The sequence below is a fragment of the Rhinatrema bivittatum genome, chromosome 5, assembly GCF_901001135.1.
Source record: "Rhinatrema bivittatum chromosome 5, aRhiBiv1.1, whole genome shotgun sequence".
NCBI lineage: Eukaryota > Metazoa > Chordata > Amphibia > Gymnophiona > Rhinatrematidae > Rhinatrema > Rhinatrema bivittatum.
The window spans coordinates 224,931,278-224,957,102 of NC_042619.1; the positions used below are offsets into that span (position 1 = coordinate 224,931,278).

At 45.0% G+C, this 25,825-nt stretch overlaps 1 protein-coding gene across 6 annotated transcripts in view; it reads right to left on the minus strand.

Moving 5' to 3' along the window:
* The window catches only part of SH3KBP1 (SH3 domain containing kinase binding protein 1), a 471,173-nt gene that overhangs the window by 330,441 nt on the left and 114,907 nt on the right, over positions 1–25,825 (minus strand). Inside the window, exon 1 of one of the 6 annotated variants that reach the window (XM_029603368.1) lies at positions 25,555–25,658. The exons of the other annotated variants lie outside the window; for them this stretch is intronic. The gene's annotated coding sequence lies outside the window, so the exon portion shown is untranslated. Of the gene's footprint in view, positions 1–25,554; positions 25,659–25,825 lie in introns of those variants that run through there. 6 annotated transcript variants of the gene reach the window in all.

Below are 25,825 nucleotides of genomic sequence, written 5' to 3' on the forward strand. Positions count from 1 at the left end.
GCAGTCACACCCCACATGCAGAAAGTTGGAGATGAGGAAGATGCTTCACAGATTCATACAGTGCATTAAGTGTTCATGGTGGAACCATCTACTAACCAACCATGCACCACCAACTCTAGATGTGTTTTATCGCAAGAGTAAATTTAAAAAGCTCAAGAAAGTTAAGACAAAGCACAAATGGGATACACAAAATGACGACACTGAACCTTTGAATTTTGTGAAATTTCTTTAACCTTATCAATAGGTCTCATGTGTCTTTTACCCTGGGTTGTGCCACTACAGACACAGAGCCTTCTGTATTTTTTATTTATTTTTTTTTTACTGCCCTTTACACAGATCAAATTAATGAGGCTTAGGATACATTTCCCTTCTGGTCTGGATGCTAATGGAAAATACTGCTTGCTAATCTATTCCAGGCTTGGCATCTGGGATGTATTTGCTGTTCACATGAACAGAAATGAAAAGTAGTTATTGTGGATCTATAACGTAGTACAGCAAGACTTGTGTTTGTTGTGCTGAGCTGCAGCATGTACTTATGTGAGGCTGGGTGTGTGTGTGTTCGAGACTCTAATCACTCTGCTTGCTGCAGCTGGACAGTAAAGCAGGTCAGCAGTATTGGTAGAGCTATGACAGGAAGTTGGGTGGGGAGGAGGCCCACCATTTCCTGTTATTATTTTTTTAACTGGACTGCACTGGTGTACATTCTACCATTCGATTCGGCCTCATGGTGCTCACTGGCTTATACTATGGGCAACACCAAAAATCTGTCCATTTATGTATATCAAAATGGTCAATGGAGCCACTGTTCACATACATGAAAAGACCTAGTGACAACAGCCTCAAATCTCATCATTATACATTTTACATTTGCACGGTCTAAAAATATTCCAGAAAATAAACATGCCCACCCTGGGCAACAGAAGGGTCTATAATGGAACAAAATGCTTGAAACTTGCTATTGCAAGTTCAGAACTTCTGTCAAGACCACCACCAGCACACAGCAATACTAAAACAGGTGATGCAAAGTGAAATGTTCCATACAGTCTTCTACCACCAAATACTTAGAGGGAGAAGTTAGCTGTCTCTTGTTTCCTGCAGAAAATGCATCCTTTCAGGTATTTATTGAATGAAGAGTCCTGGGGAGGGTTTTCACCATCATACATTATTAGCCTCCTCCCTTTGGTTGGAGGAAGGCACCTACGTGGTCTTGAAAGCTGATGTACATCACCCGTCTCTGGATAATTCTTATTTTGGTCCAATAATGGGATAAGGGCAGAGGATCTCTAGTTCTGAAGGCACGAAGGGAAGACTTATCTGCCATCATATTCTATGCTTCTATGTAATAAAAGGTGTCACAGCCTGCAAAGAATCTATGGTTTCTCCAGGACCAACATATCTGCTATAACTCTGCACTGTAGATTGAGCAATGTACACAGGCAGGGAAAGAATAATGAAACCAGAGATTAAGTAGGGCCTGTGCAATCACAGCAGGTGGAGAAAACGAGTAGATAAGTTAAGCCTGCGGTCGTTATCTGCTATCATATTTTATATAAGGTTACACTTGCACTTTACATTTTAATTCATCATCAGGATTTTTATTTTTAGAAAATCTGAGATGCTTACAGTCTTCGAGAGGGAGGGGAGTCCAAGCCCATCACTCAACATTGATTCTTACTAGCCAGACTTAGGGTACACATGTACTAGGTTCTGGAGAAACAATGGTCTGGGGTTCCTGGACAGTCACCGCGATGGCTGGGCTAGATGGGAGGGGTTTAAACTCGGGGAGAGGCACAGAAAACCCAGTAGGTGTAATGTTGGAATTACTACCTGATAATCCCCTTTTCCTTAGTGTAGACAGATGGACTCAGTACAAATGGATTAGTATCCGCATGCTAGCAGTTGGAGACGGATCTGACGTCAGCACAGGGGCGTGTATATATCCCCACAGGAAGCGTAGCTATTCAGTAATCTTCCTTGCAAAAGCTGTTATAGTGTACTGACGCACAGTTAAAAAGTGAAACAGGATTCCCCTGACCGATAGATAGGAGCTGGAGACCGCCAGCATTCCCAACCGAAAGGCGTGGACACCTGGTAGAGTGTACGCTCTCATGGAAACAGATGACATGGCTTACCTGGAATCGGTGATACCCATGTACGCAGGCAGCTGGGCGGGATGCTGAGTCCATCTGTCTACACTAAGGAAAAGGGGATTATCAGGTAGTAATCCCAACATTTCCTGGTGTGTAGCCAGATGGACTCAGTACAAATGGGATGTACCAAAGCTTTACTCCCCACCTGGGCAGGAGGCTGCCTGAGGCCCATGTAACACCGCCCTGGCAAATGCTGAGTCCTCCCTGGCCTGGACATCCAGGCGGTAGAATCTGGAAAAGGTATGGAGGGAGGACCATGTCGCCGCTTTACAGGTTTCCGCAGGCGATAGCATCCTGGATTCCGCCCAGGATGCCGCTTGAGCTCGGGTAGAATGAGCCTTGACATGTAGAGGCGGGGTTTTTCCAGCCTCTACGTAAGCTGCCCGGATAACGTCCTTGATCCAGCGGGCGATGGTGGGCCGAGAGGCCGCTTCACCTTGTTTCTTCCCGCTGTGCAGGACGAACAGATGGTCCGTCTTTCGTAGGTCTTGTGTAAGTTCCAAATATCTGGGCAGCAATCTGCCAATGTCGAGATGGCGCAATAAACGCCCTTCTTCAGATTTCCTCAGCCCCGCCGTGGTAGGTAAGGTTATGGTCTGATTAAGATGAAACCGTGAAACCACCTTAGGTAGAAAGGAGGGAACCGTACGAAGATTGATAGCCTCTGGAGTGATCCTGAGAAATGGATCCCGGCAGGACAATGCTTGTAGCTCTGAGATGCGGCGGGCTGAACATACAGCCAGCAAGAATACCATCTTCAAAGTGAGGGAACGAAGAGAAAAATTAAAGTAGTCTTGGAAAGCACGCTCAACTAGCGTGCAGGCACTCCAAACTGCTTTGGAGACGGAAATTACTGAATAGCTACGCTTCCTGTGGGGATATATACGCCCCCGTGCTGACGTCAGATCCGTCTCCAACTGCTAGCACACGGATACTATCCCATTTGTACTGAGTCCATCTGGCTAAACGCCAGGAAAATGAAGTTTTATGGAGCCATAGGCTCAGTAGAGACCAGTTCCAACACAGCTAGAAGCCCAAAGGAGCAGGAGGAAGAAGTGAGTCCTAAAATAATCTGAGAAGAAATAAAAAATACAATCATGAAGTATTGAACAGAATGGCCTGTTTGGGACAATAGTTGGAATTTTGGGCAGGTGGCCATTAGAGGGAGCTCTAGAGGAAGTACTGGAAGCCAGAGAGAGGACATATAATTACACTTGGGCAAAGCTTCCTGGGAGCTGTAGTTCTAAGGGAATCCTGCCTGGTAGCCAGGTGGAAGTAATTAGGAAATTGAGTAAGGAACAGAGAAAAGCAGGCAGCTGGCATAGAAGTAACCAAAGAGTTACAGGCTAGGATGCCTTTAGGAAGACAGAGCCCGGACTCCGGACCAAAAAGCCTGAGAACGAATAGGCTGATAGAGAATTTCTATTTAAGAAGTTGGTATAGCTAGTTGTTAGGGGCTTTCAGCAATTTGTTAGTGCATAGAAGCAGGAGTTGTTTTCTCACTACATAGAGTTATGCTGATTGGTGTTTAACCCTTTATAGCATGCCTTGTATGCGTTAGGCTGTAGAACAAAAACATATGGCATGTAAATAATAGACTTTTGAGTGGAAATATAAAGGGAAACCCTGTTGCATAAATGACAGGAGGCAGGTGGGCACCTTGTAAGCTAACCAATTTATTGATATGTTTGCATGTCATACCCCTTTTCTCTAAGAAGGGGACAGAAGTCATCAACCCAAAACTTTACTGATGGGAGCACTACCTCACAGGGATCTTGGTGGGAGTCTCCTTTCCATGTTTATATTATTTCCGCACTTGCATTTTCATTGCTTTTACAATTTTGTTTTAAAAAATATACAATATTCTATTTTGAAGCAGCCATAAGAAAGTCAATATTCAAAGGTGTTTAGCTGGGAAACTGTCAGCCATCTAGCTAAATGCCAAGTTTTGAATTTGAGTTGTCATCCAGCAAGAATGTAATTGGATAAAATAAACTGAAATAGAGGCATTTTGAGACAGAGGAAAGTTATTTGCCTAACTTAGCCAATTTTCCATGTGAGGACTGATAACTTGAGGCTTAACCAGCTATATTCAAAGGAACGAAGCCAGTTAAGTGGCTATAATGTAAAAAAAAAAAAAAAAAAAAGATAAATAAAATGTGCAGCCTCAACCCTCACCCAATATATGCAAAAGGGTCAATTACCCCCCCCCCACACACACACACACACCACCACCACCATCCCCCCCCCCCCAGCCCCTCCAAGTAACTTTAACACTGGAAAACTCAGGGTTCAGTCACTGGCCCCCCCCCCCTCCTGGAATTAGCAAAATAAAATTTGAAAGCCCCCTTCCTCTCCCACCCAGCTGGTGCTTTTGAAAACCCCTTCCAGCTACCAGGATCACGGTATGCTGCAACTGTCTTTAGCTGGATAATTTACCTGTTTTAGGGATTAAAAAAAAATTTTTTTTTTTTAATATTGCCCTCTAAGATTGTTGGAGGGCCACTGCCATCGTCGGCAGGCTCTCTCCTAGAATCTGTTACTGTAGACTCTTGCAGATTGAGGTCACAGTGAACAGAGGCAACGAAGCCATTTAAGCAGAACAAGGTTCTTTCCAAAGGTATAAAAATGAATCGCAACCTGAACTGAGCACAGGTAAAGGCATTCAGATCTCACAAGAGAGACAGCAGCACACACACTGCTGCTTTGCTGACTGAAAGAAAAAAACAAACACACACATTTACAGACACCCTCCACCCCCCTGCCACACACACATACGTAGAACACAGCAAAATAAACTCCTGGGCCACCTTCAGCGCTGGAAACAGGAGCAAGGCCGTCAGGGTTAAAAATCCTTATTTTTGAAAAATTTGTTTTTAAAGAACTGAAAGAAGGAAGGGAAAAGATTAGCAGCCTCTAGATCCACAGCAGTCACCAAGTTCATAAAGGCAGGTTCCAAACATATCATTTTTCCTCCATTGTAACAGCAAAATAACTTAACCTACTCTGACTTTTGGGCCTGAATTAAATTTGTATTTTTAGCTTTACTTTGAGGAAAGAATTGCTGTGCGTGTGCATCCCCTTAATTAAACTTTTGGGTTTGGTGGCCAACGCACACTAAATCGTTGCGCCCCCCCCCCCCCCCGGACATGCACTCAGGGAATCCAGAGGGTTTGGGGGTTTTTTTTGTAATCCAAGCATACCTGCACATGTTAAGATAACTTTTTAAAGCCCTGCATGCACCAAAAGCAGGAGATACGCGCACAAGTTGAGCTGGCGCACGCCAGCGGACGCGCTGTAAATAATGAAAAGTTTCTAAAAAGGGGTGGTGTGAAGGTGTAGTCTGGGAGGAACGTCAGGGGCCTGGCCAAAAAATGTGCAATTACTTACATGCACAGGTGCGCACCGGCGTCCCCTGCCACGTAAATTTACTTCTGCTATGGAGGACATGTAAATAGTAAAATTATAAAATTTAGGCCAGGCAGCGGGGGCTAGGGAAAGGGTGGCTATAAAATTGGGAGGGGGGGAGAAGAGGTTTGCAAGTCCTATCCCTAAACTGGGGAAAACTACCTATGGCGTCCCTTGTAAAGTTTCCCTGACTTATGCAGTAGATGCAGGATTTGCACGCGTCCACTGAAAATTGTGCACACATGTATGTTATAAAATGGCCAAGTCCTTTAGCACAAGCCGGCATTACATGCACACACATGCGTCCGCACGGCTGTTTAAAAGTTACTATCATTATGCATTTCTGGAAAACTGGCTCCATTAGTTCCAAGTGGAATTTTTTTTGAAGTTCTACCTTGGCTATATTTCATAAACTGTTACTATAACAAAACAAAAAAAGTATTGAGGGAAAACTGCACAATACAGAATATCTATCTTCATACACCCTTAAAGACCACGGGAATCGGTATGAGAATGCTCAAATGCTCAGTGCTGCAGTCTCATGGGCTCTTGCCCGCAAAGGGCTGCAACCCCTCTCCTGTATTAGCACTTTGTATCACTTGTTCAATTAAACGCGTCTTCAGTAGCCTCGTTGGTCTTCCCTATGTATAGCAACCCACAATGGCACCATATTACCTAGACTACATTCTTTGACATACAAGAGAAACATCTTGTATGTCTTCCCTACGTATAGCAACCCACAAGGCACCATATTACCTAGACTACATTCTTTGACATACAAGAGAACATCTTGTATGTCTTCCCTACGTATAGCAACCCACAAGGGCACCATATTACCTAGACTACATTCTTTGACATACAAGAGAACATCTTGTATGTCTTCCCTACGTATAGCAACCCACAAGGGCACCATATTACCTAGACTACATTCTTTGACATACAAGAGAACATCGAGGCTACTGAAGACGCGTTTAATTGAACACAAAAGTGCGCTGAAGCGCAACAAGTTAGAGGCACCATTGGTGCAACACTGTGTCGATCAAGCTCATTCTTTTGAGAGTCTGTGCCGTACTGTCCTAGACAGTGTTGAACAGGACAAACGAGGAGGGGATTTAAATTTGTGATTGTTGCAACGCGAGCAGAAGTGGATTTTTAAATTAGATACGGTAGCCCCGGCGGGGTTGAATAAGGAAGTGGATTGGTCCGTGTACATGTAGGTGTGAGGTGATTGGACAATCTTTCATCCTCCGCAAACATACATATTGAACTTCCGGTTAAGGTAAAGACAAGCGTCTAAGCGCCATCTTTTCATCTGTGGGAAACGCTGTAAGAAGCTAGGTCCAGCTAAAATGTAAGTTCCGTTGAAGTGGCCGATTAAGTAGTGTTCTGAGTGGTATAATATAAGGATTGAAATTGTTTTTTCCTTGTAGGAATATGGTAGAGAGCCCCTGAAGCAGGCGTGAGTTTCACGCCGAAACATTTCCAATGTCGGGCGGGCAATAAATAAGTAACAGCAAGGAAGGTGGCGACAGCAGAACAGATAACTCATAAATGTGACATTAGTAGTAAATATGAAGAATGGAAGAGAATGGAGACAAAGTTGTCTGTGATTAATAAAAACATTACGGTGGGGTATTTTAAATGGTAGTTTAAAAATGGTTAAAAAATTAAGTGTTTTTTTTCACATAAAAAAAGAAAAAAAAGAGCGAACGGGAAGAGGTAAATGACGTGATACAAAGTGCTAATACAGGAGAGGGGTTGCAGCCCTTTGCGGGCAAGAGCCCATGAGACTGCAGCACTGAGCATTTGAGCATTCTCATACCGATTCCCGTGGTTTTTAAGGGTTTTTAAGAGTGTACGAAGATAGATATTCAGTATTGTGCAGTTTTCCCTCAATACTTTTTTGTTTTAGTATATTAAATTGAGGGGTGTAGCCATTGTTTTTTGGAATAAACTGTTACTATACATTTTTACTATGCACATCATTAGGAAGAAACAATGTACATGATGAAATTGGAGAGTTTGCCCGCTAAACCTTTGCTACTGTTTATTAGCGCATTTAGGGGATAATTTTGTAATGGTCCACTGAGAATTAGACAGGAACATACGTGCCTACACTGCATCCATTTTCAAAGGAAACCTATATGCGTGTTCGCTTTCAAAATTTGCCCACCAGAACTATCCGCACACGATTACACCTGCTATTATGCACACAGACATTTTTCAGGGGAAAATTCAAAAAGTATACACACACATCCAAACCCTTTCCCCAATCCCGTCAGGAGTGCCTCCGCTCAGTCTGGGTAAACTTGCACGCGTACAAGACATACACGCTGACGTTTACCTGTGCAATCACGTGGGCTAAAGTTCCATGGCTAAAGCACCATTATAGCCAAGGAAACGCCTTTGAGAATCATCCTCCCTAAAGTAGAAGAAGAATTAATTAATTTCAAAACCTATGAAAATGCATAAAAATTATTCTGAAAACTGGTCTGGACCCATGGGCTTGATAAAGCCCCATGTTCTTCCAGGGATGGCTCTCTCTCTTACACTGGTAAAATACAGCTTGCAGACAGAAGCGCTCTCTAGGCACAAATTATTAAGAGCAGAATTATCGTTCCAACACAGGAATTAGTTCCAGAGGAAATGAAGCTCTCTGGCAGGGTGAAGAGATGGAAGAATGTTCTTGTATTTCTGGAGGTCTCCATTATACAGTGCAACCTACCACCGCCCCCTCCATTCCTCTTACTTTTCAGTGAAAGAAATTTCTCAGGATGTAGAAACTGACAGTGCCACCAGTAAACAGGCATCTTACAAAGGTCTGCAAAATGGCCATCAGTCCGGGGGCTACATCAACAAAGAATGAATTTTGTGGTCAGAGCAGGGTTTTTTTTAATTCAGTGAAAAAGAGGGCCATGGCCTCCGATGTCTCTGCTCTTGAAAAAGAATGCTAACCTTCATCTCAGAGGCAGTGCCAAGGCACAGCTTAGGGAAGGCGCGGTGCGTATATTATTTAAAGCTAGCTTGTCTTGAACTCCCGATGCCGAACACGCTTTTGCAGTGAAATGTGGTAGCGAAAGGGGGGGGCCAGAGGGCAGGATCAATGTCAGCGGCAGTAATAAAGAAGATTTGTCTCTGGATTTCGGCTCTTCGATCAAACAGCAAGCAGGGTAACAGGAGACTCACTTGCTGGAGGTTATTGCAGAGTGAATGGGAAGATATGTATTGTTTACTGTACTGAATACCTTGTCCTCCTAAGCCGAGGAGATGAGCCTGACTTTCATGCTGGTACTGCAGCTGCTGTCAGTTTTTGAACAAGCAAAGCAAATGTGCATGCTCAAAAAAATATATAATAAAATGTATGTTATGTACAAGGCAGGGAAAACATGATAATGGACTACTGCAGAGGGGAAGATAAAAGGAGGAACACCAAATGAATTGCAATTAGACAAATCTCCTAATTAGTCAGCAGCGTACAAGCTTGCCTGATAACAAGGAGGAATGCAGAGACAAGCAGCATATGCAGTTAGCATGCCGCCTACTGGACAAAGGGGAACTGAAGTCAGAACACAAGCTAGTACAGTCGTAGGCTAGTCCACGTGGAATGACTACAATCTTCCATTTATAGACAATAGAATATTAGCTGCCAGAGATTCTTCCTCTGAACTGTCCAAGGAGGGTGGCACATATTTTGGCAATTTTCATTCCGCATGGCAGGGCTCAAACTCCAGTCCTAGTGTTCAGGATTATCAATCACAAATATTCATGAGTTATATTTCCATGCACTGGATATAAAAACAGGGTAATATGCTTATTATAAAAGTGCCCAAGGGCCTTTCTACAAGAGTCCAAGGATGTTCTACATATGCAGAAGTGCCTTCCATTTTATTTGGATGGTGTAGTATGCATCAGAGAGGGCTGCCTTGTATGTGAGTATCCCAGTAATCCAGCAGCATTCTGATAAACACACATCTGCCTGCTCCCCTCCAAATCTCACAGTCTTGATAACTCATCAGCGGTTTCGCCACAACTGAGCAAATATCCATGAAGAATGGTTGCTATCCTATTTCCCTTTAAGATCCATTTCAATTCAGGAAGGTCAGAATTCCAGGAACTTGACCTGTCATAGATCCCCTAGGTCCAAGAAGCATTCCCCAAATTTACGTCGTCAATTCTTCATCTGTTACTAGTTATCCACAATACTGTAAGAATTCAGTGCTACTCCCTCTTCTCCTTCCCTCCACAAGTCCCTGTGAGGCACTGAATATTCGGTTAGTGAGTTTCATATTGCTGAATAGACATGATTTCCCCTGTCTCACTGGTATGGCAGCAGACCAAAATTTCCTCCTCTTTCCCCTGCCCTGTCTTCCATGGAGCACAGTGTAGCGCCAGCACTTCCAATGGCTGTATAGTGCGCCTCTTCTGAAACATTTATTCCTCCTACCACCAGGAAAATGAAGTAAACCGAGAAGAGTCTCATAGAAACAGGACAGAAGACAAAGACTGCTTGGCTTATCCAGTCTGCCCATCTGCCCAACTAATTATCTTTTGCAATTCCCTCAGAGAGCCCCCTGTGTTTATCACATACTTTCTTGAATTCAAATACTGTCTTTGTCTCCACCACCTCCACTTGGATGCCATTCCATGCATCCACTACTCTCGCTGTAAAGAAATATTTCCTATCTCCTTTCACTCTCATCCCATAACTCCTCGTTCTAGGGCCTCCTTTCCACTGAAAGAGACTCACCCCTCCTGTGTATGGAAACCTTTGATATATTTGAAAGTCTCTATCATCTCTCTCCTATCTCACCTTTCCCTAGGAATACATGTTTAGATCTTTAAATCTGTCCCATATGCTCTACAACAAAGATCAATGACCATTTTCGTAGGCACCCTCTGGACAGACTCCATCTTTTTTATATCCTTTTGAAGGTGTGGCCTCCAGCAATGTACACAGAATTCCAAGTGAAGTCTCACCAGGGACCCACACAGGGGTAATATCTCTGTTTTTCTGCTGACTATTCCTCCCCCTATGCAGCCAGACATATTTCTGGCTTTTGCCATTGCTTTATCCACCTGTTTGGCCACCTTAAGATCAGATTCAATCATCCACCAGATCCCACTCTTACCGTGCTCAGAAGATTTTCACCCCCCAATATTGTACCTCTCCCTTGGGTTTTTTGCAGCCTAAATGCATTTTCTAGCATTAAATATTAGCTGCCAGAGCTTAGACCATTCATAGAGTTTTTCATCCTTCTCTCCATCACTACTGATGCTTCTTACACACACACATTTTTCCAGCAAAAAATGAACAGATGGGGGTGATTTTTTTTTTTTTTACTCCAGTGCTTCCTTGTTCTTTTTCTGCTATTCTCCCCACCTCTTCTTCATCTGCTTATGTTGAAATGTAATGCCAATAGCACAGCCATATACTGTCTATTGTATGTACATCTTCTGTGCATAAACATTTCGGATGTTGCAATATAGAGAACTTTATTCCATTCCCAACTGTTTATTGCAGTTGAAATCAGTCATTAAGCCCTGGTGACTTAATCATGATTTTAGAGATGACGTTTTTTCCAAATCCGCGATGGAATTCTCGGTTAAGAGACAGTAACGTTAGTCGGTGGCATCCTCGTTTTCACTTACCAAAATGCTTTCTTTGTGAGAAAAAAAAAGAAAAGATGGATGATCCCAGCGAAAACATTTTAAAGCATGAACCTGCATATGACGTTCCAGCAACGAAAAAGAGAAACCGTGGTGAAAGTTATGTCTGCCAGGAATGAGAAGAGCTATACATCCTAAAAAATGCCACTTCTCAGGAGCCACAAATAAGACTGGTTTGGCAGGGGCAGGTAGGAACATCCACTCCTTGGGAGTAAGCAACACTTCTTCCAGCTGGAGCTCCCAGGCCTAAGCCCACAGCAATGGACCCCTCTCCAAGGCCACACTGCTGGAACTCAGCATAATGAAAGGCAAATCAGAGGGCTAGGCAGAGGCAGAAACACACGAGGATTAAAACCCTTTCCTTGCCCTTCGTGTTCCCATAGTAAACATGTCTGTTAAGAAGAGGTGGGAGCTCAAGCAGAGGTGTCTACAAACAAGACGCCATCTTGGTTCCCTCCCCATCACCACATTCTGAAAGTGACAGGATGGACAGACGGACGATCTGGCTGGCTACGCAGTACCTAGTTGGCCAGTCAAGTTAGGCAGCTAGCACTGAAAATTAGTAAAAAAAAAAAAAAAAAAAGTGCCTTAACTTCCTTCCCCCTCCCCAAGTTTTAGCCATCAAATGAAAATAGATGCCTAAATTTAAGCAAGCAACCCTATTTAAAGCTTGAACACAGGTACCTATCAAAGTCAGGAGTCTACACCACTTTGAAAATCAGCCTCATAGTAAATAAAATATCTGGAATATTCAATACTTTTAACCTGTGACTGAAAACCAAACATTAACCAAGCTGGTATTAGGGAGGGTAGGTTTCAAAAGCATTTCTGCAGATTAAAAAAAACAAAACACAATTTCTGCATGTAAAATATTTTTAACTACCTGTCTGATCTAGTATGCAACTACATTTATACATGTGGGTCCTGTTCACGTACCAGAACTGAGAGGAGGCATACTTGGGGGTGGACCTGGGGGAGGGGATTGCAATTATACACAGTTTTGGAGTTTGAGAAAGCATGGCATGTGAAGTCCCCCCCCCCACACAAAAAAAAAAAAATCATCTGCCCACATTTTAGCAAGTTAATTATGTGCAGGCAGGTTTGGTGGGATAAATGTTCAGAGCGAACGTCTGCACGCACGAGTCCCCTTTGAGAATTTTGTGTAATTTATGCATCGCAAGACCTAGTGCATGATGCGCCTCATAAGACATGGGTGTGATGAGAAATGCCATACAGGCCCGGCGCCACCGGGTATGCAAACCGTGCAATTGCTTGGGGAAACACAACCGGTGGGCGGCATCAAGAGCAGAATGAAGAATGGTCTACAGCAGTAATATGGTCAAACAAGCGTCCAGCTTTACTCTGAAACTATGCACTACATCTTTCGAAAACAAGGTAACACGATCCCACTGGCAGCGGCAGAAGAGCGACTGTAGTGCTGCTAGTGGACCCTATCCCACTGGCGGCAGAAGAGAAGGCCTGTGGTGCTGCCGGTGGACACGATCCCACCGGCGGCGGAAGAGGTCCGTGCTGCCAAGAAAAAGCAGTGCAGCCCTGCCGAAATCAATGGCGTGGTCAGCGCTACCCAAGTGGAGAAGCAGCACAGCCCTGCCAGAATCAGCAACATTGCCAGCAGGGCTGTGCTGCTTCTCCACTTGGGCAGCGCTGACCACGCCATTGATTTCGGCAGGGCTACACTGCTTTTTCTTGACAGCAGGGAGGTTCGACTTCAGGATTATATTAAAGACAGTCAGCTGTGCTTCTCATGTTTTTTTGGGGGTTTTAAAATTTATTTTGGTATTTCAAACAAAGCTCTTGTGTAGATGTTGAGTTCAGAAGTGGTAACACTGCCAGCAACACTTGGAGATAGAGATAAGTGCACATTATATCAGATCGATACTCTAAAACCGCGGCAGAAAGAGTGCGGCATTGCCAGGCGCACCCTTCCTCCCCGCACGCACAGTTCTCTTGACCTAGCGCCTGATACTCTCTTCTAATTGCATGCAAATGCATGCCGCGGCTGTGAAGCGTTAGGGAAGGGTTAGGCCCGCGCAACCCATTTTACTGTATAGGCGCTTAATACAGCGCCTATACAGTAACCTGGGTGCGCTGGTACCTGTCATTTCAAATGTCATTTCAAATGACATTTGAAATGACAGGCACCAGGAAGTGTAAAAAACAAAAAACCAAAAATATGTAAAAACCTGAATGTTATAAAAAAAAATAAAAATTTTTAAATACCTGTCACTTTCCGAATCGTGTGGTCATCCAGGCAGCGGCGGGAGCCGGAGGGCCGCGTGGGTCCAGGCGGCTGGCAGCGGGAGCCGGGTGTTCGATCGAGGCCGCGGGCGGGTGGGCGCCTGGTCATCCAGGCGGCAGGGGCGGGTGGGCGCGCGTTGGTTTCAGGCGGGCGGCGGCAGCGGCGGCGGGATCCGGGGGGCGGGTGGGCGCGTGTTCGATCGAGGCCGCGGGCAGGTGGGCGCCTATTCATCCAGGTGGCGGGGGCGGGTGGGCGCGCGTTGGTTTCAGGCGGGCGGCGGCAGCGGTGGCGGGATCCGGGGGGCGGGTGGGCGCGTGTTCAATCTAGGCCGTGGGCCGGGTCGCACAGGCGCGCATTCATTCAGGCGGAGGGAGTCGGCGGCGAAAGCGGCCTCCGGCAGTGAATGAATGCGCGCCTGTGCGACCCGTGCGATTCGGTGCTCAAGGCAGTCACATGCCGTGACGTCACGCCTTGAGCTCCGAATCGCACGGGTCGCACAGGCGCGCATTCATTCACTGCCGGTGGGGGCTGCCGGAGGCCGCTTTCGCCGCCGGCTCCTCCACCTGGATGAACGCACGCCTGTGCGACCCGGCCTGCGGCCTAGATTGAACACGCGCCCAATCGCCCCCCGGATTCCGCCGCCGCTGCCGCCGCCCGCCTGAAACCAACGCGCGCCCACCCGCCCCCGCCGCCTGGATGAACAGGCGCCCACCCGCCCACGGCCTCGATCGAACACGCGCCCGCGGCCTCGATCGAACACCCGGCTCCCGCCGCCTGGACCCACGCGGCCCTCCGGCTCCCGCCGCTGCCTGGATGACCGCGCGATTTGGAAAGTGACAGGTATTTAAACTTTTTTTTTTTTTTCTGACAGGTTTTTATGTGTCCCACAGCATTACATTTTCTCGATCATCTCTGTATCGCTTTTTTTTTTTATTGTTTTTTATTGTGTTTGAGTATCTTAAGTGGTGTCAATGGATTTGTTACAAGACTCACAGTCCTAACACCTACTAGGGGGGAGGCGGTAAACTAACACGTTAAGGCCGCGGCAAAACAGCGGGTTACTAAGGAGATAATATCAGCGCCCGTTACAGTATCGGAGGGGAATAGCTAATTCCTTCATTATACAGCTAATTCGTTCATTTACACATCATATACATGCTGCGTGCGGAAAGGGTTATGTGTCTATTTTAAGAAGCGCTACGGACGCGTGAAACTGGAGACTGTATCACTGGATCGCCTTACTAGTCTGTATTGTGCGCTCCCAGCACGTTACAGACGGGAAATCTTCAACCGCACGTTACTGTATCGACCTGGCAGCACTGACCATGCCGTCGATTTCGGGGTGGCCGTACTGTTGAGGAGGAAGAGGAGTGTGCCCTGCAGGAAGTAATTCAATTCCCTGTGGCTGGAAGTTGTTACCTTGGCCACGGGCACTGAAGGAGACTCTGCTGCTGCCTGCTAAGTCCAGGGAAATGAGTGAGAGTATGTATGCTTGTGTGTGGGAGAGTGGGAGAGCATGTGAGTTTGTGTGTGAAAAAGAGAGCATGTGTGTGTTTGAGAGGGAGAGAAAGCAAGTGTGTGCACAACTACCCCAGTTACTCTCTGTCTGATAATCCATGACAATTTCAGGGCATCTGGAAATCAAAATTCCCAGGTATGGAGAGCAAGAATTTTTAAAATGTTTTTTAGTTTTATTTTTCATGTTTTATTTGCTTTGTCTGCTGTTTTGAAATATTTTATTGGTGTTTATGTCATTTAAAAAAACTTGTATATGAGTTTTTAATTATTTGATCTTTTATTCAGTTTTTAATTATTATTAGTATGTTTTTAGTATTATGATTATGTATTTATTTCTTGATTTTATTGTTTGATGTTTGAGGAATGGTGATGGTTCTGTTTTTTCATGGCTGCACTGCATAGAGAGTCTGGCTTCTTGCTGTTTCCAGTTCAGTTTATATCTGCGCATTTGTATTTCTACTTTATGGTTGCTCTATTCTGTATTTGGTGAGGGTCTGTTTATGTTCTGCATGTGTGGCTGCGGTGAAGCATTTTTCTAATAGGAAGTGTATTCAGGCTTTCAGAGCATGAAGACCACACCCAACACACATCACAATAGGCCTAACACCATTTGCGTTCCAAATGTCTTTTTTGCAGGGATTTCTGGTTGACATCACAGAGGTGCATGTAAATATAATGCAAGTGATATTTTTACCTCAGAATACTGTACTTTGAGATTTTTCATGTAAAATATAAATGCATAACTCTAACAGTGTGTGGGGAATGGGGCAGTGGGTGTTGTGCAAGGCTATAAGGTTCGCCTAGGGCACCTCATACCCTTGCACCAGCCAAGAGTTCGGTGGGGGGGGGGGGGGGGGGCAGGGGGGGATGGTGTCAGTTTTTAAAGTTTGTATCACTTAAGGATGTTGGGTGTTTTTTTGGTGGGCCCAGGACAGAGAATGAATGAACAGGGGGGGGGGGGGGGGCAGTAAAATTGTTCACACAGGGCAGCAAAAAAAGCTAGCACCGGCCCCAATGCCAAATCACCTGAACCTGCAGAACATTTGTATGTCCAGAAAAGAAATGTGCTGGAGGCAAGGTCCCTGACAGACTAAAGCTCTTTCAGCCTCCCCACCAGAAGCAGGGCAAAGCTGGTACACCCACCTGGCACCTGACGGGGGCTGACCTCCAGCCCACTTGTCTGCTACCACCAAGTTGGAGGTGGTGGGGAGTGGGTAAAGCAGAGGAAGGGAGGGTGTGAGAGGCAGGGGGGGTGAAATCATCTTCCTTCCTGCTGGAATGAAGCACACAGCTAAATCAGTCCTAGCAGCCAATAAAAGCTCCTGGTGAAAATCCATTGCAGTGCGTTGCAGGAGATGGGAAGCAGAGGTTTGACAGCAGCCTTTGTGCTGAATGATTGTATGATCTGTGTGTGATGCAAGTTATGCCCACAGCAGACTGTGATCATCTTTATTTGCAGTTGGCATTTATAGCCCGTAAGACATAGCAGAGCAGAGCTCTCAATCAGCTTAAACCAGGAGGATGTACCTATTTCTTTCACCCAGTGATGCTGCAATTCAGTTCTCTAATATTTTGCACTTTGTGTTACTAAAGATGAAACTGCTCTTTGCAAGGAGACAAATCAGCCAATTTTTTTTTTGGGGGGGGGGGGGGGGGGGGCAGGGGGGTTGCTTTTTTGCTTCCATGAAGCACCTATTATTATAACATACACTTTGCTTAAGTCTGTGTTTATAATGCTGGCAGTGTTATCACTTTGTTTGAAATACCAAAATAAATTTTAAAAAACCCCCAAAAAACCATAATGAGAAGCACAGCTTTCCATATATCACTTTGGAAAACTGAAAAGCAGTAGGTGGTCTCAGACAGCCCGGGAGTCGCGCATGATTACCAGCTTGGAGCACTAGACTAGAAATAAATGTGTTCAAGGCACATGGCGTCGTTATAGGTATTAATTTAAACACGCATATTGTACATACCTCTGGCTACAAATATAAACAGCTCCCTTTTGCTTTCTTATCTACAGTCATAAGACTGAATGTTTACTGTCCACCAATTCCAGACCATTAGGGATGCTTCATGTCAGTGCTGGTCTTACAAGCCCTATCCTTCGAAGCACTGCAATTTGTCTCAAAAAACACTGGGAGCCTGGAATGGGGGGGGGGGGGGGGGGGGGGAAATCAGGTCTAGATGGAAGTGGAGTTCGTTGAAATGCACCCTTTATATTCAGGCAATGCCGGCATGTGTCTGCCATCCAAGGGTGCATCATAGTAAATTTTAACAGATTTTGAGGTTTTAACGCTGGGTGATGTGCATCTTGCTTCTCCTTCCCGCTGCTGAGCCTCTCAGAGGCTGCTACAGAAGCACATGGGTCCAATGGACTCCATAAGACTTTGGGGCACTAGGATAGAAAATAGCCTTTTTCTGGTGAGGATGTGCACAGGAAAAAAAAATCATTTTCTTTTTGCCTTTTTTCATTGCGATTTTTCTTTTTGTTTTGTATCATTAGTTACTCTATGCATATAAAATTGTATTTACATGCATAAAATCGATTTGAGGCACGTAAAAAATATACACGTGCACAGAAATGAAAAAATTAAAAACACGCACACACACATCCCTATCGCTTGATGCATAATAAGCCATGAAGCATTGGAAAAAAATACTAGGTTTATTGTTTGTTTTAAAATAATACCACCAGGCTCAGCAAAATTCCAGACAGACAAAACAAAAAATAAATAAATAAATAAATCATCTGTGCAGTTCTAGGTACTCTGACATTTCTGTCGTGGTTGATCAATACACAGCCAGCAGCCAATTCAGACCCTGTATGTGGCTGCACTTCAACCACACGACAAACTGGCCAGTTTGGCCATTTCCAGCCAGTGCTGGCAAGATGCATTCAAAGCCAGTATGAATTGGCCTATGTGTGTTTTTTCATGTTAAGCCTGCAGGAGGAATGATACTTCTGCTCAGGCTGCATGCTCCGGGTCTGCTGTGTCTGTGCTGTGCACAGAAGAATGCAAGCAGCACATCACCTTCAGACAGTTTCCCATGTCGATCTAATTAAAAAAAAAAAAAAAGTGTCACTGGCAGCTGCAAAAATCCCAGAGCCCACCAAGGATGCTCAAATGGCTAAAATTCTGCGTGTCCTACAGAAAAGCTGAGCTACATAGTGCACACAACACAAATCTCAGTTCTTCCTAATTACTGGCTGGCTCCACAGCCAGCAAAGCACAGCAAAGACTTCTACAGACCTTCATACAACTCCTGAAAATGTTTACAAGCATGACTGTTCATAACCACAAAAGGTACACTTCCTGAGTTAAAATTCAGCAGAAATGTACAGACTCCCATGGGTCTGCCTGCCACTGGTAAACATGATCTCTGCCTTTCTTCCCTGATGCTCTTGACTGAACTAGTTGCAATGATATTACTCCATTCTACGTCAGTGTTCTTTGATATTAGACCCGGGAGCCAGTGGCAGCTCTCATCAGTCTTGACAGTGGCTCCCTAACTCTCTTCCCCCAGAACACTCACCCCCCCCCCCCCCCACCTTAAAAACATACATAAGATTTGCCATACTGGTTCAGGTCAAAGGCCCATCAAGCCCAGTATCCTGTTTTCTAATAGTGGCCAACCCAGGTCACAAGTACCTGGCAGGATCCCAAGGGGGTAGATAAGATTCCAAGCTGCTTAGCCCAAAGATAAGCAGTGGATTTCCCCACCTTAATAATGGTTTATGGACTTTTCTTCCAGAAACGTGTCAAAATCTTTTCAAAACTAGGTACATTAACAACTTTAACCACATCCTCCAGCAATGAATCCAGAGCTTAATTATGCATTAAGTAAAACAAAAATATTTTCTCCTATTTGTTTTAAATGTATTATCTAGTAACTTCACTACTGGCCGGATTTTCAATCGCCGACGCGTGCCTTACGTGCGCGGGGCTTATTTTAAAAGGCCCGGCCATGCGTGTCAGTCCCGGGGCTTCGAGAAAGGGGCGGGACAGGGCTAGAGGCCCCCGGCACAGCGGCAGGGTGCCACTGTGCAAGTGCAACAGGTAAAACAAAGATTTTGGGGGGGGGGTAGGGAAGGGGAAGGGAGATTAGTGTAGGGGATGGGAAGTTCCCTTCCCAGTCCGCTCCGAAATTGGAGCGGACTGGGAAGGAATTGTGCAAGGCCACGGGTGTCGGCGCACGCAGGATGCACAAGTGTGCACCCCCTGCGTGCCCAACCCCCGATTTTATAAAATGCGCACACCTGCGTGCGCATGTTATAAAATTGGGCATCCATGTGCGCGCGCCAGGTAGCGGGCACACATGCACGCACGCTCATCTTAAAATCTACCCTTGTGTACTTTTTGAAAGAGTACACAAGCGAATCACATTTACAGTCACTCATTTTATAGAACTGTATCATATCTCCCCCTCAGCCATCTCTTCTCCAAGCTGAAGAACCCTAATCATTTTAGTCCTTCCTCATTGGGGAATCGTTCCATCCCCTTTATCATTTTTGTCGCCGTTCTCTGTACCTTTTCTAATTCTGCTGTATCTTTCTTGAGATGCGGTGACCAGAACTGCACACAATCAAGATGAGGTCACACACCATGGAGTGATACAGAGGCATTATGATATTCTGTTTTATTCTCCATTCCTTTCCTAATAATCCCTAGCAGAAGATTTCAACAATGACACCTAGATCCTTTTCCAGAATGGGGACTCCTTACACTTGTCCCCACATTAAATGTCATCTGCCATTTGGATGCCCAGTCTCCCATATTCCTCCTGAAATTTCTCACAGTCCTCTTGTGATTTAAGAACTTTGAATAATTTTGTATCATTAGCAAATTTGATCACCTCAATCATTACCATCTCTAGGCCATTTATGAATATGTTAAAAAGCAGCAGTCCTAGTACAGATTCCTCGGGCACTCCACTTTTCTCCATTGAGAAAATGGACTATTTAGCTCTGCTCTCTGTTTTCTCACTTTTAACCAGTTCTCAATCCACAATAGAGCATTGCCTCTTATCCCATGACTTTTTAATTTCCTCAAGAGCCCCTCATGAGGTACTTTGTCAAATGCTTTCTGAAAATTCATACACTACACATCAACTGGCTCAACTCTATCCACATGTTTATTTACGCCCTCAAAAAATGTAGCAGACTGGTGAGGCAAGAATTCCCTTGGCTAAATCCATGTTGGCTTCGTCCCATTGAACTATGACTACCTGTATGTTCAGTAATTTTGTTCTGATACTTTTAATGGGTGTCTCATGTATTTAGCTATTGTTTCTGTGCTTTCATTCGTAACGTGACAGGGAAAAAAAGCTGAGAAAGCCAAGAACCAGAGAGAATATAAATTCAGCCTCTGTGATAGTAAGAGCTGTATTCCCATAGGATTGTGCCAATATTTGGAAGGTGGGGGGGGGGGGGGAGCGGGCAGGCAACTGCTTGCTCCAAAAAAAAAAAAAAAATTTAGAAAAACCATTCCTAGGAAGAGAGTCTCCTAAAATATTTCCCATTTAGGACATATTTCCAATGCTAGATACATAGCAATACAGCTCAATAAACAAGTTGTAGGAGACACCCTTTTATTGGACTACCTGCATTTTGCAGCTGGCTTTGGAGAACTCTGCTGCCTTCTGCATTGACCTGAGAAATGGTGCAGGCCCCATCACACGTAACGTTACCTGAAAGGTTTGCATAAAGATGGCCAGAACCCAAAGATCGGCTCGGGGGGGGGGGGGGGGGGGGGGGGGGGGGGGGCCTGGGGGGGGAGGGGAAAGAAATCTCCTTTGCTGCTGAGAAACCAAAAACTCTGATAATCAGGCCCAATCCCGGAGGAAGTGCATGTCATGAAACTGTGCAACAAAAGTAGTGATTCATGAGGAACTAACCCCTCAGAATTATTCAGACATATTTCCTGATTTCTCGCGCACACCACCTACACAAAATCTCTTCTGGTGGGCGTTTGTTGTGTACAAACAAGGGCTTCTGTCAACCCACACAGAGGCTCAGATTTTAAAATAATCATCTGCTAACTTGGAGCCAGATGTATGAAAAGGGTTGGGTTTTGTTTTTTTTTTTAATTTTCCCTCCATCTTATTATGCCTGTGGGAAAAAATGCTCAGTATGTCTGGCTCTTCATGTATTTTTATTACTACATTTTTCAGTGAACAGTAACAAGGAGTCAGGAGTAACAAAGAAGAAATTATTTGCAGAAAAACTGTTGGATGCATGGAAGTGTCTTGCCAGTGGAGATTTTTGGGACAAAACCAATATCAGAATGCAAGGAACCATGGGTCCAGCATGGTGGGGGAGGGGGGGATCATTAATCATGAGAAAGCATGGCGTAAAGCCAGAGTAAAGTAGGGTCTCCAGTAATTCAACAGGAAGGGAAAATGGTCAGACTTGAAGGACCTGTCTCCTTAGTTCATATTTCTATATTGCACCCTTTTCAAATAGCTCGCACAGTGTAAAAAAACAAAACCAAAAAAACCCAAGGCAGAAAGTTTTAAATCATTTTCAGCTGCAGAAGTGCCTCAAGCAGCCCAGCCTCTGTATCACACTGTCTCCTCATCACCACCACAGTGGCATCACTCGCAAGGCTTGTGGTCATGCAGGCTTTTCTCTCCGGCACATTCCACACTGACCTACTGACATCAGGCAATCCAAATGTCCAGGATCACTAATGCTTCCTACAGTAAACATCAGGTCCTGGCACCTGCCTGTGTTTAATTCCACACTGTAAACTCAACAGTCCGCGCTTCCTGCTCTCAGAAAATATTTATAATTCTTCAGGGTTAAAATGAGGCCACCTGGATGCTACAAGCCAGATGGGTTTACATGGAAGCTGGATCCACAGGAATTGGGGAGGGAAGCACTACTGAAGCAAATTCTGGGGTCAAATTCCATGTATTCAGTGATACAAGTTAAGGTCTTAGCCTCACACTAGCAGAAAAAAAAAAAAAAAAAAAAAGACAGACACCAGAGACAGAAACTGGAATCTGGCAGAGCTGGCAAACTCTGAACCTCAAGTCTTTGCCAAGAGAGCAGCTTTCCAGCAGGGAGCAGATACTGTGCACACAGCAAAGCCACCATCACAGCCACTCGGAAACCACTGGGAAAGCAAGCCAAATGGCCTGTCAGTGCAGCCCTTTGAGCCTGGATAGAAAACAGTTTAAAGTGCATGAAATGCAAAAAATTTAAAGACAGCAGTCCAGTTGCACAGGCTCAGGCAAGCTTTATCTATCTTCGCTGCACAGACTTTTTTTTTCTTCCTCTGTCGCACCACCAAAAACAGCTCCCACCCACTTGCACACAGCAGAAAAGATTTGCTCCAGAATCTGACTGGAGTCCGCAGGAGGCATTCCTACAAATTAACATTTCTCACTTAGGTTGCTCATCTAAGTGACAAGTGACAGTTTTGCTTCCTTTTCATGGTAAAAAGCAGCACAGGAACACTATTTTACAACTAACTGGTACCCTTTATTACATTGTTTAAGAGCAAGAAATAAACGAGCATTCATTACTGTATTCACTTTCTATTGCGACTTAAAATCTGTACCATCTGCACCGCACATTGGCTAAGAAATCTGGCCATGCTTTGCGTCTTTAATAAAAGAAAAGGCAGGGCTGGTCTAGTGGCAGTGGCGTGCAATACCATGTGAAAGAGCCTGGGTAAGATTCCCAGTTCACGTTTTCTGCTTCTTGGGTCAGCTAGGGCTGGAAATGTTTGTAGGGGCAGCGTTCATGGCTCCTGGGAGGCAGGGGGCAGAAGGAAGAGTCCAGACTTTGGGGCTGATGGAATAAAGTGCACTCAGCCTAGCACACAGGTCAACGAGTGGTTGGACGCGCTAGGTTAGCAACCAATGCAATAAGGGGATTAGCGCATCCAAAGCATGCTCCCAAACAACTGCGTAGCCGATAGCGATAATCACATGCAAATTCCATGTAGATGAGGATATTAGCTTTTACCCCCGATGCAGTACATTTCCGAGCACCCAACGCACACTTTTCAATGCGGCAAATTTAACTCCAGTACCAGAGCTGGCGTTAAGTCATTCTGTCAATCAAGGGCTCATGAGAAATGCAAAAATACTGTTCTGTGTGATTCCTCCATCTAAATATCATTGCAATACTTCGATCTGCTTTCTCTCCACGTTTCTGTTACTACCCTCTCCATGTTTCTGTTGAGGGTAGTAACTGCCGCTCCATGCAGGTTACTCTCCATGTTTCTGTTGAGGGTAGTAACTGCCGCTCCATGTAGGTTACTCTCCATGTGTCTGTTAAGGGTAGTAACTGCCGTTCTGTGCAGGTAACTCTCCATGTTTCTGTTGAGAGTAGTAACTGCCGTTCTGTGCAGGTAACTCTCCATGTTTCTGTTGAGGGTAGTAACTGCCGTTCTGTGCAGGTTACTCTCCATGTTTCTGTTGAGGGTAGTAACTGCCGCTCCATGTAGGTTACTCTCCATGTGTCTGTTAAGGGTAGTAACTGCCGTTCTGTGCAGGTAACTCTCCATGTTTCTGTTGAGAGTAGTAACTGCCGTTCTGTGCAGGTAACTCTCCATGTTTCTGTTGAGGGTAGTAACTGCCGTTCTGTGCAGGTTACTCTCCATGTTTCTGTTGAGGGTAGTAACTGCCGTTCTGTGCAGGTTACTCTCCATGTTTCTGTTGAGGGTAGTAACTGCCGTTCTGTGCAGGTAACTCTCCATGTTTCTGTTGAGGGTAGTAACTGCCGTTCTGTGCAGGTTACTCTCCATGTTTCTGTTGAGGGTAGTAACTGCCGTTCTGTGCAGGTTACTCTCCATGTTTCTGTTGAGGGTAGTAACTGCCGTTCTGTGCAGGTAACTCTCCATGTTTCTGTTGAGAGTAGTAACTGCCGTTCTGTGCAGGTAACTCTCCATGTTTCTGTTGAGGGTAGTAACTGCCGTTCTGTGCAGGTAACTCTCCATGTTTCTGTTGAGAGTAGTAACTGCCGTTCTGTGCAGGTAACTCTCCATGTTTCTGTTGAGGGTAGTAACTGCCGTTCTGTGCAGGTAACTCTCCATGTTTCTGTTGAGGGTAGTAACTGCCGTTCTGTGCAGGTAACTCTCCATGTTCTGTTGAGAGTAGTAACTGCCGTTCTGTGCAGGTAACTCTCCATGTTTCTGTTGAGGGTAGTAACTGCCGTTCTGTGCAGGTTACTCTCCATGTTTCTGTTGAGGGTAGTAACTGCCGTTCTGTGCAGGTAACTCTCCATGTTTCTGTTGAGGGTAGTAACTGCCGTTCTGTGCAGGTTACTCTCCATGTTTCTGTTGAGGGTACTAACTGCCGCTTTGTGCAGGTTACCCCCAAGCCTTATATTAATGGTAGTAACTGCCACTCCATGCAGATTACCCCCAAGCTTTGTGTTAATATTACTACCCTTAGCATTCAAAAACAAGCAACTGCCAAGCCCATAACAAAATTACTGCTATCAACATCTTTACGGGGTGAGCAGCCTTCTTGATAATTCAGACAATGCTGCTTGAATGTGCTTTGCTTATGGATTTGGCTGTAGAAGCAGTCCCGTGCTTTTTCTCTAATATACGTGTATCAGTACCCCAGACCGTAAAAGTCAAGGCCCAGCATCAGCCAACCCCACCCCCACCCCATACCACAGTGCTAGAGCTGAGCACAGGGCCCTCAGCAAAGTTAAAAGAAGGAAAGATGTTTTAAAATGTAGTAAGAAACCCAAACCAATGAAATTTGGAACACATATGTCTTGCTGGGAAAACACAGCAGCCATGGAAGCAGTCTACAAATCTGCACTCTGAGCTGCGGCCCAATCAGTGCAGACTTCCATGCAGACGGCAGCAATTACGGGCAAGCTCGCCATCGGGCTCAGCAGGCCACTAAAAACTACAGGACAGCAGCCGCTGCCACTGCATAGTTTAAAAGTGGCCAAAGCCCTTATGTGATATTAAAAACCGTAGCCTCTGCACTTTTGCATTCTCAGAGAGAGAAATCAGAAGGAACATTCTGCAAGTTTGCCCGGAAGTAACACAACAGATGTTGGCAGATAAAGACTAGTACAAGCTTGACCGCCTGCAGAACATCTCGTCTTATGCAAGTTAGTCTTATCTCACCTCTATGGGCCCCCTGTGGTTCTGGGTAGATAAACATTCAGGTTTATAAAATTTAAACACACACATCTAGGCTTCCCAGGTCATTTGCCCAATCTCTCACCACTGTCCAACTGCCAAAATAGATATTTTAAGCATAAAATCAATCAATCAATCAGATACACGTTTATCTAACTAGTAAAGAAATACCTTGGAGAAATGCAATTCGAATGCCTAGCTCTTATCCTACATCACTATCCCCGAGGCTGTCTGTCAAATATGAGATTACTGAGAATCTACAGATTAAAAATTACCTAAATTAACCAGAAAACAAAAATACATTTTATCTCTTTCACGCCCCCAACCAATCTGTTCTCATTCCAGTTTTCTCATCTGAAGGGTCCCCTCTCTCATCCTCGCCCACGAGGACTAAACTAAGGGCAACTGAGGCAGAGCACAAACTTACCAGCAAAAATAAAATCCAGTGAGCAGAGACCACAAGCAGAGCAATTTCCACTGCAGTTGCTCTCTTTATGAGGGTTTTTCCTGTGTCACTATACCCATAAGGGCCTTTATGTATTGTTTTCAAGCCAATCGTGGGAGGTTTTGTTTACATCCCATTGCTGGGAGACTGTCGTGCAGCCTGAGAAGTCTTTCCCTGTTGTGGAATTGGCAGTCTATGCTATTTTAAAGGGATGGGTGGAAAGGAGAATCAGCACACACTGGAAAGAGAGGGG